The following is a 23,189-nucleotide window of genomic DNA, read 5'->3' on the forward strand; positions in this document are numbered from 1 at the left end:
TCATGTTATCAAATAAGCCCATAAAAATTTATTGGGTCATTAATAGGATTCGAACTCTAGCCTTTTCTACCCTGCGTAGGAGGAGGAAAGCAATTATAACCATTGCTACTGCGAGGGGAACTTGTAGCTACCAAGTGTGCATTCCCATAAAATAAAGCTCAAGACTGGTGCTCCCATCATGGGACTTCCATAGGAATCTAAACCTCCCCTACACACACACGCTTTCAGTTTTCGCTGTCAAGCTCATGCCACATGTCATTGACTCCACCATCGCGACTGGTCATGCAATAGATCAGGATATATTCACTCAAATCATCCTCTCCGATCTGTTACTTCAATTTAAGCGATTCCATTTTCGTTGTAAGCTACCCAACTTGCTGTTCCACCAGAGCCAAGTTAAAATTTTATCGATGAGCTTCCATTATTACAAATAAATAAAATTCAACATCTTGAGTGAGAATCCCTCACGCTTATTCGTACTCTTTCTAAGATAATACCAACAAGGTATAAAAAATAACGCTGCCAAAGAAATAATTGATTCGTCCAAATAAGCAGCAAAGAAATAATTCTGTCTTCACCTCCCAGTTCATCGCATTCGTGCATTTTATTATACTTATTTATTTTAGAGTTGGCAGTGAAAATGTTCAACTTCTTTCATCGTAAAAGTTTGTTTTGACTGGTATTCTATCCACCCTAAGAACACCATGACTACAACCCAAGGAAAAAATCGATCGATCAGCGGTCGATCAAAATTGTAGCAACAAGCAGTTGATTTCCATCAAGCGCATTTCAACACTTGCACAGCAGGACCGGGCACAGTCAGAGAAACATAAGCCATGGAAAACAACCTCGTTCCCTACGAATGTCATCATTTCTTGGGTCGCTATCGTCTCTCGATCTGTTACTGTCTTACTCTGTTTTATCCTTGTTTTTCTTTATCCCCCCGTTTATCTATCTTCTTAAATAGAGCGATGGTGCTAAACACTTCTTGTCCGCATCGAAGCACCGGTGGAGACGTGGCAAGTTGACGACGCATGCGCGATAACGAATACCAGAGTCCTTAGACCAACACTTGGAAGCAACAGCCAGGGGCAAAAGGACAGACTCGTTTATGTGGAGAAATGAAAGCTAAACACGTTCAAATAATACCAGACGATGGAATTCTTGGAGAAGATTGATAAGTAGAGGAAACAACTGTGTGCAGAATTCTTCCAGTCCCATTGATTATAGCCCACGGCCCAACGAAAAGAAATAATCATTACAGACCCGCAATACATTGGAAAGAACAGTCATTTCTATACCCCCAAAGAGCAGCTGTCACTCACCTAAACAGTCCTTTGCGTTGTGTTAAAGGAAATAAGCGATGTCAACAAAAAAGAAGAGCCGATAATCACACGTCAAGCGAAAGAATATTTGAGTTCATAACATCCAGTTATGTGTTGGAATCCTATGTAATAAAGGAGACACAACGTATCCGTGAAAACAGTCTTTGCTGTTTACTGAGTAAGAGGCAGCGCTAGTGAGGTACAGCCTACAATTTGTTTTAAAAGTAGAGCTCTGGATAAACTGCAAGACCGAAGAAATGTCACATGTAAATAACACCAGGGACTTAATGTATTTTGTTACAAAGACTATGCATAGCTAGAATTCTTTCCAGCTTTAATAAATGAATACGCGGAATGCGTTTTATCTATTCCTCTTTCTTCTCTATTATCCTTCTTGCGCTAAATCAAACTACAAAATGAAAACTTCACGTCCCTATCTACAAATTCACATAAAAATCCTGGTATTTCACGAAAAAATTCTACTCTTCTATCTAATCTCATCCCTTCCCAACAAAACACACTTATCTTCAGAAACAATCAACAACAGTAATTGTCGGTTCGTCAGAGAGTGTAATACATAAAGACTCTCGGTTCATATACTACTTATACTCTGATCACACTGACAGAGTATCGACTGAGATATTGGAATTGTTTTTCAATTTTGGGCATAAGCAAGTAAAACCACGGAGAGGGTTTCTTCCACGTGAGCTAATACTGATTTTTCATCCAACAAATCGAGTAAACTACTCCATGCGCACACTAAGATAAAACACATGGCGCTTTGTGTTTCAATCTACAACAAAGTACGGATTCCTTAGAGTGCTTTGAGAAATCGCAAAGGATACATTCCTTAGGCTGCGTTGGTAAATCATAAAGGATACATTCCTTACAGTTCCTTGAGAAATCGAAAAGAATACATTCCTTAGAGAGTCTTGGGAAATCGCAGAGGATACATTCCTTAGTGCCTTGGGAAATCGCAAAAGGATACATTCCTTAGAGTGCCTTGGGAAATCGCAGAGGATATATTCCTTAGGTTGCGTTAGTAAATCACAAAGGATACATTCCTTAGGCTGCGTTGAGAAATCATAAAGGATACATTCCTTACAGTGAGAAATCGAAAAGAATACATTCCTCAGATTGCCTTAGAAATTGCAAAGAATACATTACATCTCTGAGATCATCATAAGCCTTGGTATAATTTATTCACATCGTGAATAAATTATACCAAGGTTCTGTTTCCTTCTCAAACACCGAGATTTCTAAAAGAATATTATTCGTATATATATTTTTTTATCATCTTTTATTATAAAAGGAGCGTACGAAAAAATCGAATTTATTCATCACATTTTAAAGCAATTACTTCTGTATATAACTTTCGGAAAATCCTAAATGCTAAAGCATCACTGAAAACAAACCAGCTTTCCAAAGCCCAACGATGATTGTAGACAGTTCAACACATTTTTTTTTTTTATTATTTAACTCGAAAGATATATTTTAATATTATGCGCATCTGGTGATTGCATCTTGGAAAATGATAAACAGCTCAGTACCTCTGGGAAAAAGGAAAAAAAAAATTTCACATCATAGTAAAAGCTTTGTAATAGGGTTATTCTAAGAAAATTTCCATCAGTTAAGAACATTGAGAATAATTCAACGTCTAGACACTAACTTAAGATGTTCTTAACGACGAATATTCCATTTATATATCTGTACACATCCTCTAATTGAAGGCGAAATGTCTGAGATCATTCTGTTATCGAGCAATGATGCAACCCCTTTATCTAATTTCTTTTCTTCTCCTCTTCTATTTTTTTTTTTTTTTTTTTTCCTTTCGATCAGCGCGTGCGACGAAAGGACGGGCCAGGCGCGAGACACTATCGAATCAATGAGCGAACACTCTTACATTTATTAGATTTACACATTATCCGCATGGTGGCTCTCGTGTAACGCCACCTTATTCGAATAATAATTCCGACGTCGACCGAGATCAGTGTCAGCTGCACCTCTCATTGTTGCTTTCCGACTTGTCTTCACTCGCTGGACCTCATAACTGATGGAAATGTCCTTAATATAGCGTTTACATCTCTTTTTGATGACGACAAAGGTCCTCCCTGCTGGCGAAAAAATATTTTTATCGCGTGTAGGTTGCAGTTGTCGTAGCTTCTGATCAAAGACATTCTTCAACGTACTTTTCCTCCCTCAGCTTCCATCCATTTCGTTTTTGTTCCTTGGGTTACTGAACTGTTTATCGGTAGTGTTGTATTTGTCAGGATAGTAAATACAGTAAATCACCTCGGCAAACATCGATGATGTCGCTCGCTAGCCACTGCCAGATATCTGTGGATAGTGGCGATAGCAAAACCATTCGAAAGCCACAGTATCTCAATTAGCGAGCAGCCGAGTTAAAAACCTTTTTTACATAGATGTACAAAAAAGACAGAGAGATTATGATTAACTAACACACACACACACACACACACACACACACACACACACACGTTTATTTTTAATCCGATTTATTAGAGCCATTTTGTATTCGCGTTATAGGATTTTAAGCGCCTTTATTTCGCGCCGTTTTCTGTCTTAATAAAATGCTAGTCTTTCTATCAAATTACCGCCGTTAACAAGGTGATGGAGTATCGCTTACTGGATGCCATTACACAGATCTTAATGTTCTTTGAAAAGATGCGTGCTTAAGAGCGAGCTAAGGAAACAAAAGCACACGTTATTACCGCTTTGCAGCAGGGATTCGCCTAATATTTCGTAGCTGACGATAACAATGTCTTGAAGAAATTGTTTAAGTGGTCCGGGTTCCTGAACCCCACATTTACAACTCTATTGTTAAGAAGAAATTTAATTTTCGAGAATGGGCAGCGTTTTGTTGTGTTGATTTTTTTTTTTTTTTTTTTTAGATTTTGTAATTAGGAAGGCGCACAACGGGTTCACGGATCCAGCTGCTTAGACTTTGCCTCATCCCCCCCCCACCTACATCTCAGTTTTTTTTTAAACATTTAGCACATTTTAAAAGAGCTTTTATGTTCTAATACATATTCAGAAATTTCTAGTTATTCTCTGCGAAATAAAATTTAAAAAGGATTATCTTTAAAGACAGGACCTTTATTCAAATAAGAGATAGAATAAACTATTCTTTCTGAACACAGAATCCTCTTTTGTGTCTCGTTGGTTTCTACAACTTGAAGAGCGTAGAGGAATGTTTGCTTAGAGACAACATAATAGAAAGTGTCGCATCTCATAAATTTATATACATTTAAATCCCCCCCAAGTATTTTGGGGGGATTTTAAATGCTTATTAAAGTTTAGACCTTTGGATGTATTTTCAATTTTTTTTCTTTGTCTTGAGTTTACAAGACGATTCAAAAGACAACCCATAATGTATTTTCAATTTTATTTCACCCATTATTATAAACATATTCTAAATAGTTGATAAATCTCTTTTCACAATAATTGAGGATTCACATAACACTCAACAGTTACCATTGGTATGATTCGACCTTCTCTGATCTTCCACCCTTTTGTTCTCAGGACCTCAGAACTCTACAGTATCTTAAACAATGAGGTTAAGAAACACTGTTAAAGAGAACGCGAAACCGCCATCACACCTGTCATTGAAATATCGGGGATTTCTGGACTAGCACTGATGATGCATTAAGCTCTTCCAAATGTTAAATTCCTTACAGCCGGCTTGTGGTAAGATCACCATGTTAAATCACTCGGGGTATGTAATCCAACACGTCCCTTCTTTATTTGTCTTAGCGAAATGGTGCTTTTAGTCTCTTAGCCGACTGCAACGACCATCGAATAAATCTACACCACTCCCATTATTTGAAAATCCTTCTGTGTACTCCCCAACCGGAAATTGCGACCACGTCCAATGACGTCAACAACGACATCCTGTCTTTTAGGAGTGTAAGCCGAGAGTAGTCATTCCTTCAAGAAAGGCGGACTTCTTTAATGTAGCTCCGACAGACACACGCACAACATCGTTCGTCGCAAGCACCCCATCAAAATGCGTTGGCACAGATGCAACTGATATCCTCACTTTTCTGCCTTATGCTCTTTCCCTTTCCCCTCCTACTCTTCCGATGATGTTATCCCGTTTTTCATCTGCAAAGAGAACCCAATCAATGTTGAGAAAGCGAAACTCGTCGGGTTTCGTCCATTACATCTCTCTTGACCTTTGGTCATTTTCGGTAGCGTATACGTCGTTTGAGTTTAAGTGACTCTGTCATCGTCTGGAGTGATATGTAGGCCATAAACTCCGAAGTGGAGAGAGCGAATGTATTACTTGGAGAGAGAGAGAGAAACATTTATTCCGCGGTAGGAATAAAAAAAATAATGATTGCATTTCATCCCGTTTTAGGCTGGATGCTTCAATGGATAAAATACATGGTTCCCCTGTAAAAGTATCTTCTCTGCATTACTTTTATAGATGACTTCGGTTTGCTATAATTAATAGCAAATTCCATTCTTTCAAATTGCTGATATTAACTACTATTTACATTTACTACTATGGAAATAAAATATCTTCTTTATTTGTCATTAAATCCAGATATTTCTTGGAAAATATTTGTGATTATGAAATCCAACTTCAGGCATTTTTAGACTATTCTTTCTCGAAGCCCAACTGAAACTTTGAAACTTGCATTGAAATTGTAAATAAAACGTCCGAACGTGTGTTTTTTAGATTTAAAAATAAAACTTGTTTTTTTTTTCTCTCTCTCTCTCTCTAGCTATGTGATCGTTTTTCAGATATCGTAGAAGTATTTGAATAGGAGAGACTAAAGAAGGGAAAATACGTTCACCGAAGCGTAGTTAGTGTTTTGAAGCATGCAATGGAAAATAGAAAATCAGAGAGAGGATCTTTATTCTACTACAAACACTGAACTACTTCTCTAGTCAGCCTAAGGGTAGATGCAGAGCTCACATATATTTGTATTGTGTTTCCAACGAAAGAGTATTGTCGAAAACATGCTATATATCTTATATACAATATGAGGAAAGTATCTAAACAGTTCTAGGAAGGGACAGAGATCTAACTTTTCCATTATGAATGAATCCTTTTTGGCAGCACAACCCTCTTGATGATTCAAATATTGATTCTGCAATGCTATTAAAGAAAAAGAAAAACCACAGGACTGTTCCATTCGAGCGAAGCATACTGATTCGAATTTGTATCTTAAATTAACCTTCTGGAGATGCGATTGGATTCATAGTGCAATACCAAAGCAACTCGTCGTGAAGGCAAAGGCTGTTCTCTCTGAGCAACAAAATCATATTAAGCGGGCAATTTAAAGTTTTCTGGACTCAAAATTATATTAACTCCTATTTATTCAAACTCCATTGACATCACGCTTATGTTAAGTTGCTAGGCAACTATCCACCACCATCTCAATCAACCAAAACTGAAAATATCTCTATGGTGGTATAGATAGGCTTATGTCAATCTACTTTAGAATGTAGATGGGTCTCCTAGCAACGAAAATTTCATTGTCTCGCAGAATATACTTTGATTAATCGTGATAATGTCGACACAATATTACAATCGAACGCATTCTTGAACAATATAATTAAAGTGAAGTTTTTTTTATTTTAATTTCACAATCAACATCCTTCTGTTTATTAATACGTGTCAACTGCGTTAATGAGTATAATGTTGATTAAGATCTGCTACCTGTCCAAGCTCAAGCCATTGTCTTAATGATGTTTTCCTCACATCCAGTGGCAATAATTATTCCGGGGTGTTTGTAGCAAGAGCATGTTCGTTAATTTATAGCGCTGTTTGCTTAATAAACTAACTACAAACCGAATTACCAGCTTGTCTATTAGCTTCGTGCGGTTTAGTGCAGTTTTATCAGCTCCGATCATTTGTTAAGTAAATCCTATTGTCAGTTTATACATTAGGGTGCAGCTATTACAATTATTATTGGCTGCCTCCTGCCAAACACTTCTGTTCCGACATTAGCATTGTGTGTGCACCATTTACCGTCATTCTCTGATTAACTGAATCGCTTAATTAAACTTGCGTCCGTAGATGCGCTGACACAGTCTTTTCTACTCTGTGGCGTCTCAAGATGAGAGTAATGGGTCGTGACATGACAACATCGGTGCAGGAAAGAAAGGGTACTGGTGTGTGGGGGGGATATATCGTCTCTTCACGCCTTAGAATAATAGAAGTCACAGTCTCCTCCTCCTCTTCCTCCCCCATCTTCCTCTACTATGGTTTTTACGTTGTTTCAATTGCGATACCTCCACGCTCTGTGCAGTGGTCTCAAGTGATGTTCAGCAAAGCAAACATCAGCAGTCGAGCGAGGGCGCTGGCCTCGCTTTACCAGCAGACCGTATCCTAGCAACCGCTGAAGCGTGGATCTGTAGCTGACAAGATAGGAAGTTCGGAACTGTGCGTAACCATTTCTTAGGCGGTCTTCGAGTAATAATGAGTGCCAAAAGCCCCGAGATTTTTGTGTGTGAGTAATTTATTTAATTAAGAAAAATGTCCAGGGTTTAACGACTGTGACGGAGTTGAAGAAAATGTCAAAAGAAAAGAAGAAATAAATAAAATAAAATAAAAAAAACGGGAGTGAAGTCAGCAGAAAATAATCCCGGAAAACACAAATGTTTTAACCAGGAAACAACTGTGTGGTTTCATTAAATTGTACTTTTAAGGGTTTTGTTTCCTGCCAAGTTCTGTTTGTTAATTAGTTTTACTTGTTCTGATGGAAAACGACTGCAGGGTGTAGAATACGTGCATTCATTCGAATGCAGTCTTGCGAATGTGTTTGCAGTGGAAACGAGCAAAGAGAATTTCAGCGGGTCACAGTGGTGACCCATGTGACCTGGGGGGTCCATAATTTCATTGGGCCATAGGCGTGAGAACCGCCGTGATCAGCCATAAAAAGAGGAAAATTATATTTTGAGAAACGAAGATTTCTTACAGGAATTTATTCGTTTCTGTTAGAGAGGAAATTCAGATATTTAAAAACATCGACCTCACTTTTAACACAAACCATTGGGATAGTACGCCCCTTTATAGTGTTGACTAATATCACTTCGATTTTAGTTTCATTTCTTGGTAATAAGTCAAAAAAAAGTCATTTCATCTTTCAGGTTAGGATGATTATTTTCTTTATTCTTCGTTTTTTTTTTTTTTTAATTCCTTATTCTAAGCGTCACTATTTCCTTCAATTTATACTTAAAAGCTAAGTCTATTAACGTCCCCCCTCCCCCATTTTTCTTTGAAAGATTGCAAATAACATCCAGGTGCACGAACTAAAGGGGAATATTATGTTCTGGTCTACTCACTTTTGCATCTGCAGTCTTTCAGCAACGAGAACACTAAAATAACAAGAGGTTTTATTAGACAGCATCAGTATCCACTAAACGCTGAATGGAGCAGAGGATGGTAAATAGTTTTAAATTTTTAAGAAAATTCTTGGAAATTTGGAAAACACGGAATATTAAGATATTAAACAATTTAAGTTAATTACTGTTTAATATAAAATTTATATCTTAAATAATTTATTTGTTATATCGCTTTAATTATTTTCTAAACTAACTACTTTTCTGATTTTACTATTTTTATCTGTCCTACTAAAGAAAAACAATATCAGACAACGTCAACATACCACTTTGCCTTATTTCGCAGTCAGAACACTAGACACAAGATATATTATATTAACAATATACTTGAAACTCTAAAATTCTGTATTGTCTTTGTATTTTTAAAATTTATCAGACTTTTAATCAAAATAAAATAAATAATTAAAATAACAATATACTTTAAAATATAATTCATGGTATATCTTAAAATATTTCAGTGAGCTTAATCATGAAGGAATAAGATGCATTTTATATTTATAAATATAATGACGTAGGATTATTGGCAACGATAACTACTTATATCAGATTTGAAATAACACGGTTTTTATAATGTATACTGTATATGGTTCAGTTCATTCACCTTAAAACAACCAGGTATTGTTCTGTCTCTCATAGATCATGGGGCTTAGGGGGGTTATGCAGAGGTTAATTAAGATATACTTAAAGCAACATTAATAGGAAATCAGAATACTTGTTTAACATATTTAGCATTTGGTTTGAAACCAGTATCATAGGCATCGGTATATTTTGGTTTAGGTATTTCGGTTGACGATAACGGTGTCGAAGTTTTATAAACACAAACAATTTCAACTCTACTAAGCCTTTAAAATAGGCTAAGGAATCGTTTAGCCACGTAGTTTGAAACAGTGCCTATCGGGTATAATAAAGCAAAAGTCTTAACCATTACAGTAGCCCGTGGATACAATCAGATAACAGAGCTAGCAGATGTAACAAAATATGCTGAACTCGTGTTGTTAATATTAACTTATCTGGCTGCTAATCATCTTTAATCTGCAAGCATTTCTCAGTGCAGTTGTTCGGAGTTTATCAAACAGAAGTCGCAGTTGAAATATGATGAGTAATTCTTATCTCCGAGGCACGGCTCCCCCCCTACGTTTCTCCCTACCACCACATTTAATTACATTTAGACATTATGGAGCTTTATACTCAAAGATAAGATTTAATGAACCACCATTTACTAATCTGCCCGTGTTTCTTCCCTCCCAGCCACTCGCATCCAATCTAATTCTTCTTTTTCTTCTTCTTCTCGTCTTTCTCATTTACCTCCCCCCCATCACCACCACCACCATCGTCCCTGTTCGTTATCCTTCTTTCACTGGGGGTTTTATTTTGTGGTATAAATCAAGTGCCCTTCAGAACGTTCCTCAATTGATTGCAATTGTGGCCATCCCACTTTATTCCATTTATGTGCGGATATCTCATTAATGGTAACTGCTTTTGAAAATTTTCTCAAACTGCTCATAATTGCGGTACAGCATTCGCCTTTCAGATTCATGATCAAATCTCATTAGTTACACAAGAGAGAAACAGAAAGAGAGAGAAAGTTTTCTGCTGAGACTTTCAAATCGACGTCAACAGCAATCTAATAATTCTGTTTTGTAGCTATCTTGTTTTTAATTCGTTCGTTTCTTTCATGCGCATCCTTATGATCCCCCCCTTCCCCCATTCGTACTTTTAACGTTGTGTACTAGCGGAAATGGCTTATTGGTGTTTCTCGTGTAAGAATTGATTGAATAAATGGCAAGTTCTCTTCCCCCTCCTTCCTTCCTTTCCTTTTATTAACAATTACAAAATTTCTTTAAAGTTACTTCAGCCAATGAATACCTTCCGGAGTTGTATGCATAAGTCAATTAAGAATTATGCTTTTTTATGTACGTTTTTAACGAAGGAAAAATTTATAATGGCAACCAAGAGTCTTTAAAATTATATTGATAAAATGTTTAGAATGCAGTTTTCTTTCTTTCTCTTTTTTTTAGTTTTTGTAAACTGGTTTACCTGAAAATATTTTATGTGGATGGATTTTCCTTTGCGTCTTTTTCCATTAGTGTGAAGTAAAACAGAAGTTTTGCTTTTTTTTATTGATTTATATTAAAGATAGGTGAACATTGGTTAGCAAAGCTTCAGTTAGTGCCTATAAGTGTGGTACAAAATGCATCGATCACATATTGCAAAACAAGTTTCTTCGGTTTTGTTGTTGTTTGTTATTTGGTTTTTAGGAGCATTAGCAACTAAGACCATATTGCTCCGGGATATGCGGTGGTCATTCCCTGACCTTTCCGCATCCTCCGTATTTGGTGGTCACGGGCTCGAACCCCGGTCTAATCAAGAAGCGTGTGCTACGCACTGCTGCTCCTTCCCACCTGGCTACGGAGGCGCCAGTTTCTTCGGTATTGTACCAGTTAAAAAGTACCAACTCCTTAAAAAGAAATAAGTACATAATGGTAAATTAAATCAAAATAAAGGAAACGGAAATTGGCTATATATATCTCTCTCAAATTAATCTTAATTCCAAAATTAACTCAATTCACACCAGCATGGAATCATTTCATTTCAGATCACGATTCTCCAATGGCTGACAAGCACGTACCTCAAAACAGATCCAACCTCCAGGAAGTAAACATTTTACAAATGAGAAATATTAAATACTGTGGAAAGTTTAAAGCTCAATAAAATTTAGAATAAAATTTTTAGAAGTACGAAAGCTACAGCACATTATTGTAAATAACATAAATTCTCTTCTTGTATTGAAAAATTATTTTATAGAGATCAAATTATATATAACTACAAACATAAAAACAGTTTTGAATTGCCATTAAAATTGGTAAAACTTGTTTGGCAAATATACGCAAAACGTTACACTTCAGGCGTGTTCGATTTTTTTTTTCTTAAATTAATTGATTTTTTATTTTTCTGTGATTAATAGAATTGAAAAATAACTAAACATCTTTTTACCAATTGTTTACTAATTAATTAACTAATAATATATAAAAATATTTCTTTTGCTTCACCGCACACACCTTAACAACATAATATTCACTCAACCTTTTGAAATACTTCAGTTATTTCTTTCATATTTCTTTCTAGACTTTTAAAAAACATGATTCATTCTTCTTCGCTTATTTCCTGATTTACTCCTAACACTCGTACCTTCACTTTACCTCTTTTTCTTTACTCCTGGATACAATACCGTTTCATATAATAATATTCAGAATGCTACATTCATCATTCAACTGTTATTCTCACTACACCGTTACAATATACTTGTAGACAAATCTTCAGTATCCTAATTTCCCCTCCGTGTTATTAATCCTTCAGATAAACTACTTGTACGCAAATTTTCATCAATTAAAACAATATATTCAGCTTTGCTCATATACCTTATCTATCATTTAAAACGTATTCAGAATCTTTCTTTAAAACCTTTATTTTGCTTCTAACACATTATACACTCAAAACTCTCTCAATGTTCCCCTATACACAATATTTCTATCACTTTCCCACTAATATTTTTCTTAACCTAGTAACCATCCTATTCCCCGTCTCTTTAATTTTTTTTTTCTGTACTCTTTCTCTCTATTACTCATTCCTTCGTTTCCCTTGCATTAAACGCTAATCCCTTTCTAATATAATAAACTCCGTTAGTATATCTACCTCAGAGAATTTATTTTACACTTTACTTTCTAGTGCTACCCCCTTTCATTAATTACCCCTCTATTTTACTAACAGTCCTTGTTAACTTAGAATACACTTAATATATCGCTCATCTACTTCTATATTCTTCTCTTCTCCTCCAGGGAGTTTTCAGGCTTTCATCTTAAGCTCTCCAGGCTGTCTAAGACTTTCCTTTATTTGCTTTCTCCTGACTCTGCTTCAGACATTTTTCACAAAAATTTCCCATAAACTCTAACTGTCCATATTTGTAAGATGTTCCCCTATACACATCTTACAAAACAAAATGATCCCCAAATCTTACAAAACAAAATTTCATAAAAATTCATCCACTAGGACAAGGGTTCTTAAGTTGTGGTCGCGATCCCTGGAGGGGTCGCGAAAAAGATTCCTGAAACATATATATAGGTTTCAGGTCTCAAAGTGTAAGATTCGGTAATCAGTTGAAGACTATTGTAATATTAAGTTGCGATTTTTCAACAATTATCTATCAAGAAATAATATTAAGGAACTAGATCATTAATTTCTTATTTTTCCTATCACAAAAGCAAGACAACGCTTGCTAATTTGCGTGATAATTCCAAGTTACATAAACTTATTCCTTTTTCTTTTCTTGCTTCTAAAATTAGCCATTCTATTATGGGATGAAAAATATAAAAATATCTTGGTATGCAACAACAACAAAAAAGAAAAAGAAAAAAAAGAAAATAAGCCAGCACGAAATATGAGTTTGGGAGTGCTTTGTCAATTGACCTGGCCGACACATCGTTAGGATAATTAAACCGTAACATGATATGAATGATATCGGAAATATCCACCGAAAACGCCACCTCCAAGCAAAATCGTGTCGTGCCTACAAACTCGACAAGGTTTTACCAAAAGGAAATTGCATTTCTATGGGAAGGAAATGGGTGGAATGCATCGTAGATCACTGTGGGCATGTGGAAACCAAAGACACGTAAGGTAGGGTCTAAGTAGGAAAATACAGCAATTAAAGTATGATGGAATAGGAGAAAGAACCGAATGGAAACGGAAAACAGAGTGGAAAGAATGAAAAGGGAAATATGAATGAGTAGAAAGAAAGTGAGAGATAAGGAAACAAATGAGTAGTAGAGAGAGAGCAAAAATACAGGGTGAGCACAATCTCTCATGATGAATTCAAATGTTTCAGTCGATATCAGATAATCATCATGCAACAATCCATGAAAATGCAAATTTTGGATAGAAAGTACTTTTAAATAAAGAAAAAAAGTGCAGATTGAATAAACATTGCTGTTTAATTACTCTTAAAACATACTTTTTAAAAAATAAATACACTTTCTATATATATATACACACACACCTTATTAGTACATATAATATTGTGTGTATATATATAAAAAACTTCGAAAAATATATATATAAAACATATGTTTTCCATGTTATGCGTTACGCGCATTATTTCAGAATAAAAAAAGATGTCTCAATAAATTTATTTGATTTCAAGAAATTAAAAATTCTTATTTTTAAATTCTAACTAAAATTTTATTTATCGAATCTTTTTTATAAAATTATCTCACTTTATTACAAACTATCTCAAAGAGAACATATATTATGGAAAAAACTCAATGATTTTTGGCAAAGTTCAGACAGAAAGAGAGGAAATGGTTTTTTCTTATAATTGAAAATCCAGTCTGGTTATTATAGTTCATGAATAGAAAGCATTGCTCACAACAATCCTTAGAGTTTATTACTACTGCTGAGAGCTTTCTTAGAAAAGCTCGAGATTTTTTTTTCAAGCTAAATATTACTTCTAATTTTAAATAAAACAAAAGCAAATTAAAAACAAAAACTAAATAATTATTCATTAATTTTATAGTAAAATTAAATTAGTTTAAATAAAACACTTTTTTTAAATAAAAAGTTTTGTTTTATATAATGAAAGTTTTTTTTATTCAACGAATAAACCTGAGAACAAATAAATGGTTCGTGTTTGTTTGAAGCAAAATGGCCGAATTTATTAATTAAATTAAAGCAAAAAACTAAATAATTAATAATTAATTTTGTAAAAACAAAAAATATTTAGTTTAAATTTAAACAAAACACCTTAGTGTTATTATGCAACAAAAAACCATCAAAGTTGCTTAAACTTGAAGAATGTTCTAGTTTTAATTGAATTTACTTTTGCTTAGTGTTGCCTGAAGCAAAATGGCCAAACTTTTTTAATAAATAAAAAACAAACTAAAAAACAAAAACTAAATAATTAATAATTATTCATTAATTTTGTAATTAAAAATGTTTACCTTAATTTTAAATAAAACACCTGCTTTTTTTAAAATAAAATGTCATTTATATAACGCAACAAAAAACATCAAAGTTGTTTAATAAAAGAACCTGAGGAACGTTCTGGTTTTAATTGAATTCTGTTGTCTGAAATAAAATTATGTGACAATTTGTTTTTTGTGACAATTTTTTTTGTGTTTTTGATATAGAGTCACACGTAGCCACAACAAAATTTTGCGTTTGCGCATTACCTCTTTCTCGCAGTTTGAATAAGACTGGCGTGAAAACATGCCAGTCTTATTCAACCTGCAAACTTTGACCTCGGGTCATTCTGCTGTCATCTTAAGGATGATCCATTGGGAGCTTAACCGTCTTACAGATACAAGGATCTGTCTTCGCCAAATGGAAGGTGAGACGTTGCGAGTGAGTCGCAATGTTTTATAGCACGTTGCCTTCTCACGTAACCGATTTCATTGACAGGCGGCTGACAAAATGACTGTCTACAAAGGACTGATGGGATTTTTCTTCCCACGACAGCAACGATGCTCCATCATGACCCACATCCCCTTGGCCCAGGTCCCTAAGGACACCGAATACAGCTGCCACTATATCAGAGTATTTGAGTTTTTTTTTTCCTCCTCCTGAGTAATGCAACTACCAGATGGCACGCCACACATGTGAAATAAAAAAAAAAAGCAACCCATTCGTTTCTTCCTCATAGGTCCCTTGTTATCTTGTGTTCTTTCTTGTGCTTCTCTCTCTCTGCTATCGTGTGTTTTTCCTCTGGCCACTACCAAACTACCCATCAATTTATATTACCTTCCTCTATCTCTCTTAGTACACCTCCTGATCTCGTTCTATCACTATTTTTTCTTTCGAAATATGCAGAGCAGGTCAATCTGAGTTCCTGCTATCGCAACAAAAAACTTGAAAACAACCTTTCCAGAATTAAGTAGCATTTTTTTTTTTTTTTTTTCTTAACTGTAACTTAAGCTAGTGAGTCTTCCCTCTAATGTTTAGTCTATCTTTCCTCCACAGTACTCTACTATCTTCCATGCCATCCTGTTTAAAATTTACTACTGAGTATCAGAAAGCATAGTACGAATAAAGACTAATACAGTATTTGAACAATCCTTTTTGGTATTCCTTCCTGGTTATGTGTTACTTATCAATATTTTTGCTCATCTACCGAATTTCGGTATTCTTCCAATGCAGTAGAGAAGAATCCAATTGAGAAGAATTATTTTTAAGAATCATTCAACGTCATACAATATTATTTAGCCCATGTACAGATAGTCAGGAATCTACCAATATAATTTGGTATCTTCAATACGAATTTAATATCGTAATAATGATATCTGGTTAGACTATGAATCTTACCACGACTTCTCTTCAGGAAATTCTTTACTCCCATTCATCGCTGTGTGGAACAGCAGTTTTCATCCACGAATAAGATAGTTTCTCCAATGAGTACCAGCATGTGGCCTCACGTAGGGCTCTACCCACGTTCTCCAGACTAAAACGTGTGTGGAATCGCAATGAAATCTAAATCTGAACTCAGCAGTAAACATTACTGACTTTATTTTCTCTTAAGAAAACGTTCTCTACGTTGGGAGGGGAAGCAGCGTCAATAGAAGGCAAGCTATGCATCATCGTTGGACTAAGACGTCAGTATATCGCGCTCGTAGACTACATATGTTCCAAAGCTGGTTTGCCACCTAATATCATAACAAAAATGCGCATGAATTAGAAATGTCTAATGACAACAATGTGCACAAACTTTCAGGGCAACTAGTTGTAACAGCATTGCAACCTGGGATGTCAAAATCCCTTTGAAGACAAATCCTTTAAGGAAAGAAAGTTTATCTGAAATTACAGAATTATGCAAATGAGTCCATTAGCAACCAGTGCCTTTCTGATAACGATGCCACCTTGAAATTGATAATTTCAAGGGTAAACGCGAAATACGAGTTTCTGAAATAGTTTTTATGTGGTTACCCAATTTGCATTTTCTTAAAAGTTGTGCGCGACTTTATCCATAAAGTCGAATATAGATCTTTTCTTAAATGAGAAATATTTTATTCTATTTTTTATATGTACTTAAATACATTCAAAAAAGAAAATTATTTTCAAGAAACCCAGGTACCCCACTAATATTGGCTTTTGTTTATTTATATACCATTTGGCATCTCTTATCTTGAAATTTAAATTGGCAGGAGTTGGTAGGCAGTCCAATGATTGGAATAACTGTATTTTTTTCATTATATCTTTAAAAATCTCTATCATAAAAGCCTAATTACCAATCGAGACCTAAAATCCTTCTAAAAGTATTTTATGGCGAAATCTAATCTTCACGTCCAAACTCAAAAATCATTGCATCACATTCATCATTGGATCGCATATATCATCTTTTGTCGACATTTTTCTGCAAACAGTAATAATTTTAAGAGCAATCATTTGCTACTCAAATCCACCTGTACACAAAATACATTAATTACCCACTCTGAATCGATTACATTCTGACCACATTCGAGTTTTGGTTTGAAGGAAACAACAACAAAAAAGCGTAATGCCCCTTTCTTCTCTTCAACTTTCTTTGCAAAATGAAATTTATCAAAATCACTTTAAACTACTCAATCAACACACAGAAATCTTTAAAATTTTAGTACGTATTCAATGCTACACCTTAAATCAGCAAAGCAGAGATGTTTGCTGTAGTGATCTACAGACGCCCGTCGATTGTCTCAAGTTTATGGCTGCTTTTTATGGCTGATCCACAAGGGTTTCCTAGCAGATAATCAGTTTGCACCGGCTGGCAGACTGCCACTGATGCTATAGATAAAGGCATGATGCTTTTCGCAGACATCTCTAGTGTCTTTGACCAACCTCACCATACAGCATCATAATCAACAAACTGAAAACTTACGGCATTTAAAATCCAATAAATCAAAAGGTCCCCTTGTCCAGAGTAAATTCAAGGTTATCATCGGTTACACCGCTCCAAACCTTTTAATGTCTTTGCCAAAAAATCTCACTCTCATAGCCACAGAATAAGTTCAATGTTCACTTTTTCCCAATGATGTTAAGCTGTACCCAACTACCTCATCTTGAACACAGAGGAAGATATACTCCCAGAAAAGTGAAGCTGTCCAACGTTAAACATCAATTAATCTTTAATTAAAATCCTGTGTATGCCATTCGCTTTACTATGAGTTTCTCTGCATGTACTTTCATCGGAAACTTCTTGAAGCCAGAAGACAACACACTTGAAATTTGTGTCATGCAATCAGAGATTCAGTAATACAATCTAAGACATTCCTGCAACTGGTAAAATGCCTCGTACTTTCAACGGTTTGGAAATTAACCAATTCTCACAACACAGCTTGAATCATGAATAACTGATAGTTGAATTCTGGCATTCTTTCAATTCAATTGAGAAGCAGACTGGCTAACAGCAATTCTCTATGATGTATTCCCAGCGAACATACAAGTCTTTTAAACTTAGACTATGAAAGGACGTACACAGACAGGATGTTCAGACATGGTCGATGTATGAACGAAACCAAGATGTATTTTTGTGAGATACAATGTCAAATAAATATTAATGAATTTTATAATGCATTTAATTATTAAGATGCGTTTAATTTCAAAATCATAATATGTAACGGGAATATAAACTTAACTTTTGGATAACAATATACATATGGATTTTAAAAATATGACATTTAATATACATTAGTGGGAAACAGATAAAGAGTGTTTCCACTGTTATCTGGACTCTATTTTTTACGTGTGGATTAAGAAAAAAAACGAACACAAGCACGTTTGTCAGCAAAAATGGAAATCGTTATGTTTGAAGTAATTCCATTATCTTCATTACCACAATATGACAACGAAATATTAAAAAAAAAAGAAGAAGAAATAACAAAAAAAAAATTCAGTAGCCCTTGCGATAAGCTACATAATTGCATTGTCAATATACATCGCTAATTTCAGTATTCAGAGCTGTGTTTACTGAAGCAAAAAATAACGTAAGTTACATGATGGATGCTTATAATCAACTAACCTAAGGCAGATTGTGGAAATGTAATCAGAGAGGAAAGCCTAATGCATTTTTATAATATTAAAATTATCACTGACATCAAATCTACGAGAAAAAGAGAAATAAAGATACACAATACTTTTAAATTTAATATGCATTTTAATGCATATGTATTAACATTTGATGAGAATCTTTTATGAAAGGCAAGTTACACTTCTGGACTAATTTCACATCTATTCAGTTAACACATACAGTGAGGAAAGACTAAAAAAAAAGAGAGAGACCGGATTGGAATTAACTGTTTGATTCTCGGTCTTTTTTCACCCTTTTTTTTCTCCCTTCTTACAAGCTTAAGACTTCTCTTTAATTGCGTACCTTCGGCTTCTCTATCCATTCCAGCACAGAAAGAGAAAAGCGGACTTCATTAGCTTGACATCTTTCGGGTTCTTATAATCCACTTCTGTCCTGTCCAGTCTCTTCGAAGGGATTAGTAGCAGCTGACAAACTCACCAGATGTCTCTATTTGCCAAAGCAGACCTAACGACAAGAGCAATCCTTAATCTTGTAACACCCCCTGTATCTCATAAAAATTCGACGAAATATTTTGTGCTCTGGCGATCGCTGTCAAACGTGCTAAGACGAAAACAGCTGCACTGACAGCGGTAATCTAGTTCTAAGGAAGGAGCACGAGCCGTCTTTACCTCCCCATAGGGACCGTTTCTATCCTCGCGAGTTTCACTCAAAGAACGCAGCTGACGACATATCTTGTTACGTTAGTGTGTGAGACGAGAAGAAGTGAGGAGGCTTAACATGCTCCGGTCCTAAATCCATTTGGATTTTGGCCCGTATTTTATTATTTATTTACTTACTTGGCATTTCGAAGGGGGTAAATGACTGCCGACTGACTGTGTCAATGAGACCTGTGCGGCTACAGAAAGACACGGAATGCGCAAACTTGTTTTAAATGTCGTTATAGGTTTTAAGAAGTAAATATAGCACGCGCAAAAGAAGATCATCTGATTTGTGATGGCAGGGTTTCCAAGAATTGGTGCTTCTTTCTCCCTAACGCGTTTTTCCTTGTTTAAATCTTCAAGAAGTTTTAACTTTGTTCAGTTATAAACAGACTTGGTTGTATTCTCCAATAGTACATCTTATTTTGTGTGTGTACATCTTTTTAAAGGAATATCCCCCTACCTAGAGGGTTGTCACCTCTTCCGGGTTTGACCCGAGTGTTCAGATTTAAGTATATCGTAGATTGGTAGAGGAAAAAAAATAAATAAATACAATTTCCATTCCATTGATCTCGTACAGTCACGAGATCAACCCTCTACAATTTTCTACAAGTGTATTTTAAATAAAATATTTTATTTAAAGAAAATCTAATAACTGCGTGAAAAGGTGGTAATTCTACCCGTCCCCCTTTACGAATTTAACTATCCCGATTCACGCAGTACAAATGATGTATCATCAAGTTTATATAATGTGACTAAAATTCTCCTAAATTATCTCTCTTAACCAAAAATGCAGAATAATTATTGGAGTAAACGATCACTCACCACGATCTACAACCCACTAGTTTAGGGCAGATTTGAGAACAGTTAACTTGGCACTACGAGTTCCAAATAAGAAAAGAAAGCTCGTTTGTTTCTCAAATATTCAATTTGTACTTGTAAATAGAACGCGGACAAGATTTATTAATGTAACACCTGGACTTCTTGTCTCCATTCATCCTCGTATAAAGACCATGAAAACAGAGTCGTGAAGGAAGAAACGTTACGGGTTGGTTTCTGTCACGCTCACGCAAGGCAGCGTACAGTCTTCTTAAAAGGTACGCTCTACATGAAACCCATGAAAAACGCAGCTGTGAGAAGAGGGTCAAAGAAATGGAGGCAATGAGGCTTATCGTGAATGTAAAGCCACCATTCATCACTGTTGGAACTCAGAGGTGTTGGTCTCCATTCAAGGAAGATGAGGTGTCGAGACCATTAGGTTTATAACTACGTCTACTGGACCTAACCTCTTCAGACATTCCCCTAATGGCTTCTTACCGAACCCCACATTTAGGTGGAAAGGATAAGAGACTATAAATAAATTGGCATCGGAAAATAGACTTCCACACTTCTATAACAATAAATGACGTTAGGCTACAACCGAGTAGCCAGTTTCCTAAAGGGCCAAGATGTCTATACGACGGTCACGTCATTTGAACCTTACAAGCGGCTGCCACAAACTATTCTCCACCAAGGTGAGAGAAATTTAGTAGAAGCACGTGCTGCTAATAAACTCCCCCCCCCTTTACGAGGCTGTAAATATTTCACCGAAAGTGAACAGGGTGGAACCATACACCGGATGTATTTCGACTTCAGCACGCCCTGCGGAATGCTATTAATGCAGTAGACTAAGCACGAGCCTGTCATATAGCTATCAAGACACGTGTTGTGTTGCCCCCCCCCCACCTTCTCCCCTTACTTTTGATGCTGACTCATATTTGCACGCGAATACACTTTCGGTTCCTTCATTAAACATATCATCTAGTGTGTTTTCAATTTGACCACACCTGTCGATCGAAGTAATCCCAAATGGCTTCCAGACATTCTAACTGTAGCTAAACAAGCTTCACTTTTGTTATTGACGTTTCACCTTAATGTCAAATGTGATGATTTTGCTTTTATTCAACGCTTTGTTCTTCCTTTCTAAGATTTCTTCATCTAATAAAAAGTTGTCAGCCTCAAGACAGTTTAAAATGGAGCCATTAACTTTCTTAATGAGTCAAACAAAAGTATTTATATCTCATAAAAAAAGCCTTGGGTTTTAATTGCAAGAGATATGGATAAACCGGAAGTTTAGAGCTCCATCTAGAGGAAGTCTCTCGAGTTACATTTCTGTTTATCAACTACATATATGAGGAGTGGTCACCTATAAACATAAAAATAATATTAATAATTAAATAATTAATATTAAACAATTATTTTATTATTAATAATTGTTTATATTATTTTTATTATATTGAAATTTATTAAATTATTAAAAAATATATTATATAATTAATACATTAATAATTAAATATTAAAAACTGCATAAGACATTGATAAAGAATTTTTTCCTTGTTATTTTATAAGACATTAAACTTATAAAATATCCTATTATAGAGCTCGTAACTTATAGATTATAAACTTATAAATTATAGAATTTATTAGAATTTATTAATAGATTTTATAATATTCCCTGTTCTCGGAACATTTTGACCAATCCTCATATTTTTCTATTTTTTACTGATCAATAAATCGCATCAATAAATGTATTCGCAGATTCTTATTTTTGGTTCCTATAAACCGAATTTTATTGCGAATAAAAAAAAAAAAAGACTGGCAGCTACTTCGTTTCGAAGAAAACAAACTACAATAATTTATTTTATATTTCTAAATGTTTTCTCTTTACTATCATCCTCAAACAGTACTTAGAGAGATTGATGTTTCTTCGAGTTTTTCAAATCTCCAAAGAAACCAAATCGTCTTCTTCAGACACTCACTTGAAAGATTAAGGAAAGTCATTCATTATAATTTAGGGATCCGTGATACAGTTCGCTGATTAAGTGCTATCTGAATGGATTCAAGCAGCCCCCCCCGAAGACGACTGCGGCTGTCTGTTGAAAGAAAAGTTTAGAGGAACAATAAATTATATGATTCCCCAAAACACCATTTTTCTGCAACCAACCGACATTTCGAGAGCACAGTCAGAGTTTTGGCAAAGAAACAAGAACAGAAATGGTCTACCACTACGATAACTATCCACAAACACGTGGCAGTAATTATTAGCGCTACCCCTTGGCGAGCTAACCAACCAACCAGCCATGTGGCATTCGTCTTACAAAATAATGATAGTTGTAACTGTTCGCAAACAAATCAAAGAGCGTCCGAAAAACTCTTTTTTATCTCTACAACTGTTGTAAAAGTGTACATCTCGCGCCACCCGCAATAAAATGATTGATTTTCCCCGATTCTCTAAGGGGTTTGCCCATACTCTCCCCCTTCTATTCTTCTGATACACCTAATTTAATTTCTATAGGCAACTAGGGACCTCAGACGCAGCTAGCAATAAATGAGAATCATGGGGGGAGGGGGGGGGAACCCGAAAGCTTTTTAGTCGCTTTTTTGTCAAGTTTTTTTTTTCTTTTTTTATCTCTTCTCCATTTCCAGTGTCTTTAGCAATCTGTTTGGCTTGATTTATGGGCGATTTGTCGCCGAATACCTCTCTGTTCTAAATCGAGTACAATCACATCCGTTTAATCTTACCAAACGTTGCTTGAGGTTGATCCTACTTTGACCAAGTTGCTGCCCCGACATGGTTTCACCATCTCTTTGCAGCCCCCGAACCTGTCCGAAGTCACTCGACCTAACAATTAATGTTCCGTGTGCCCACTGTTAAATGATTGATTTTGTTTAGGAAAAACGGGGATTTATGTCGCAAGTATC

Source organism: Mastigoproctus giganteus, chromosome 1 (genome assembly GCF_048544385.1).
Source record: "Mastigoproctus giganteus isolate SK-2022 chromosome 1, ASM4854438v1, whole genome shotgun sequence".
Lineage (NCBI taxonomy): Eukaryota > Metazoa > Arthropoda > Arachnida > Uropygi > Thelyphonidae > Mastigoproctus > Mastigoproctus giganteus.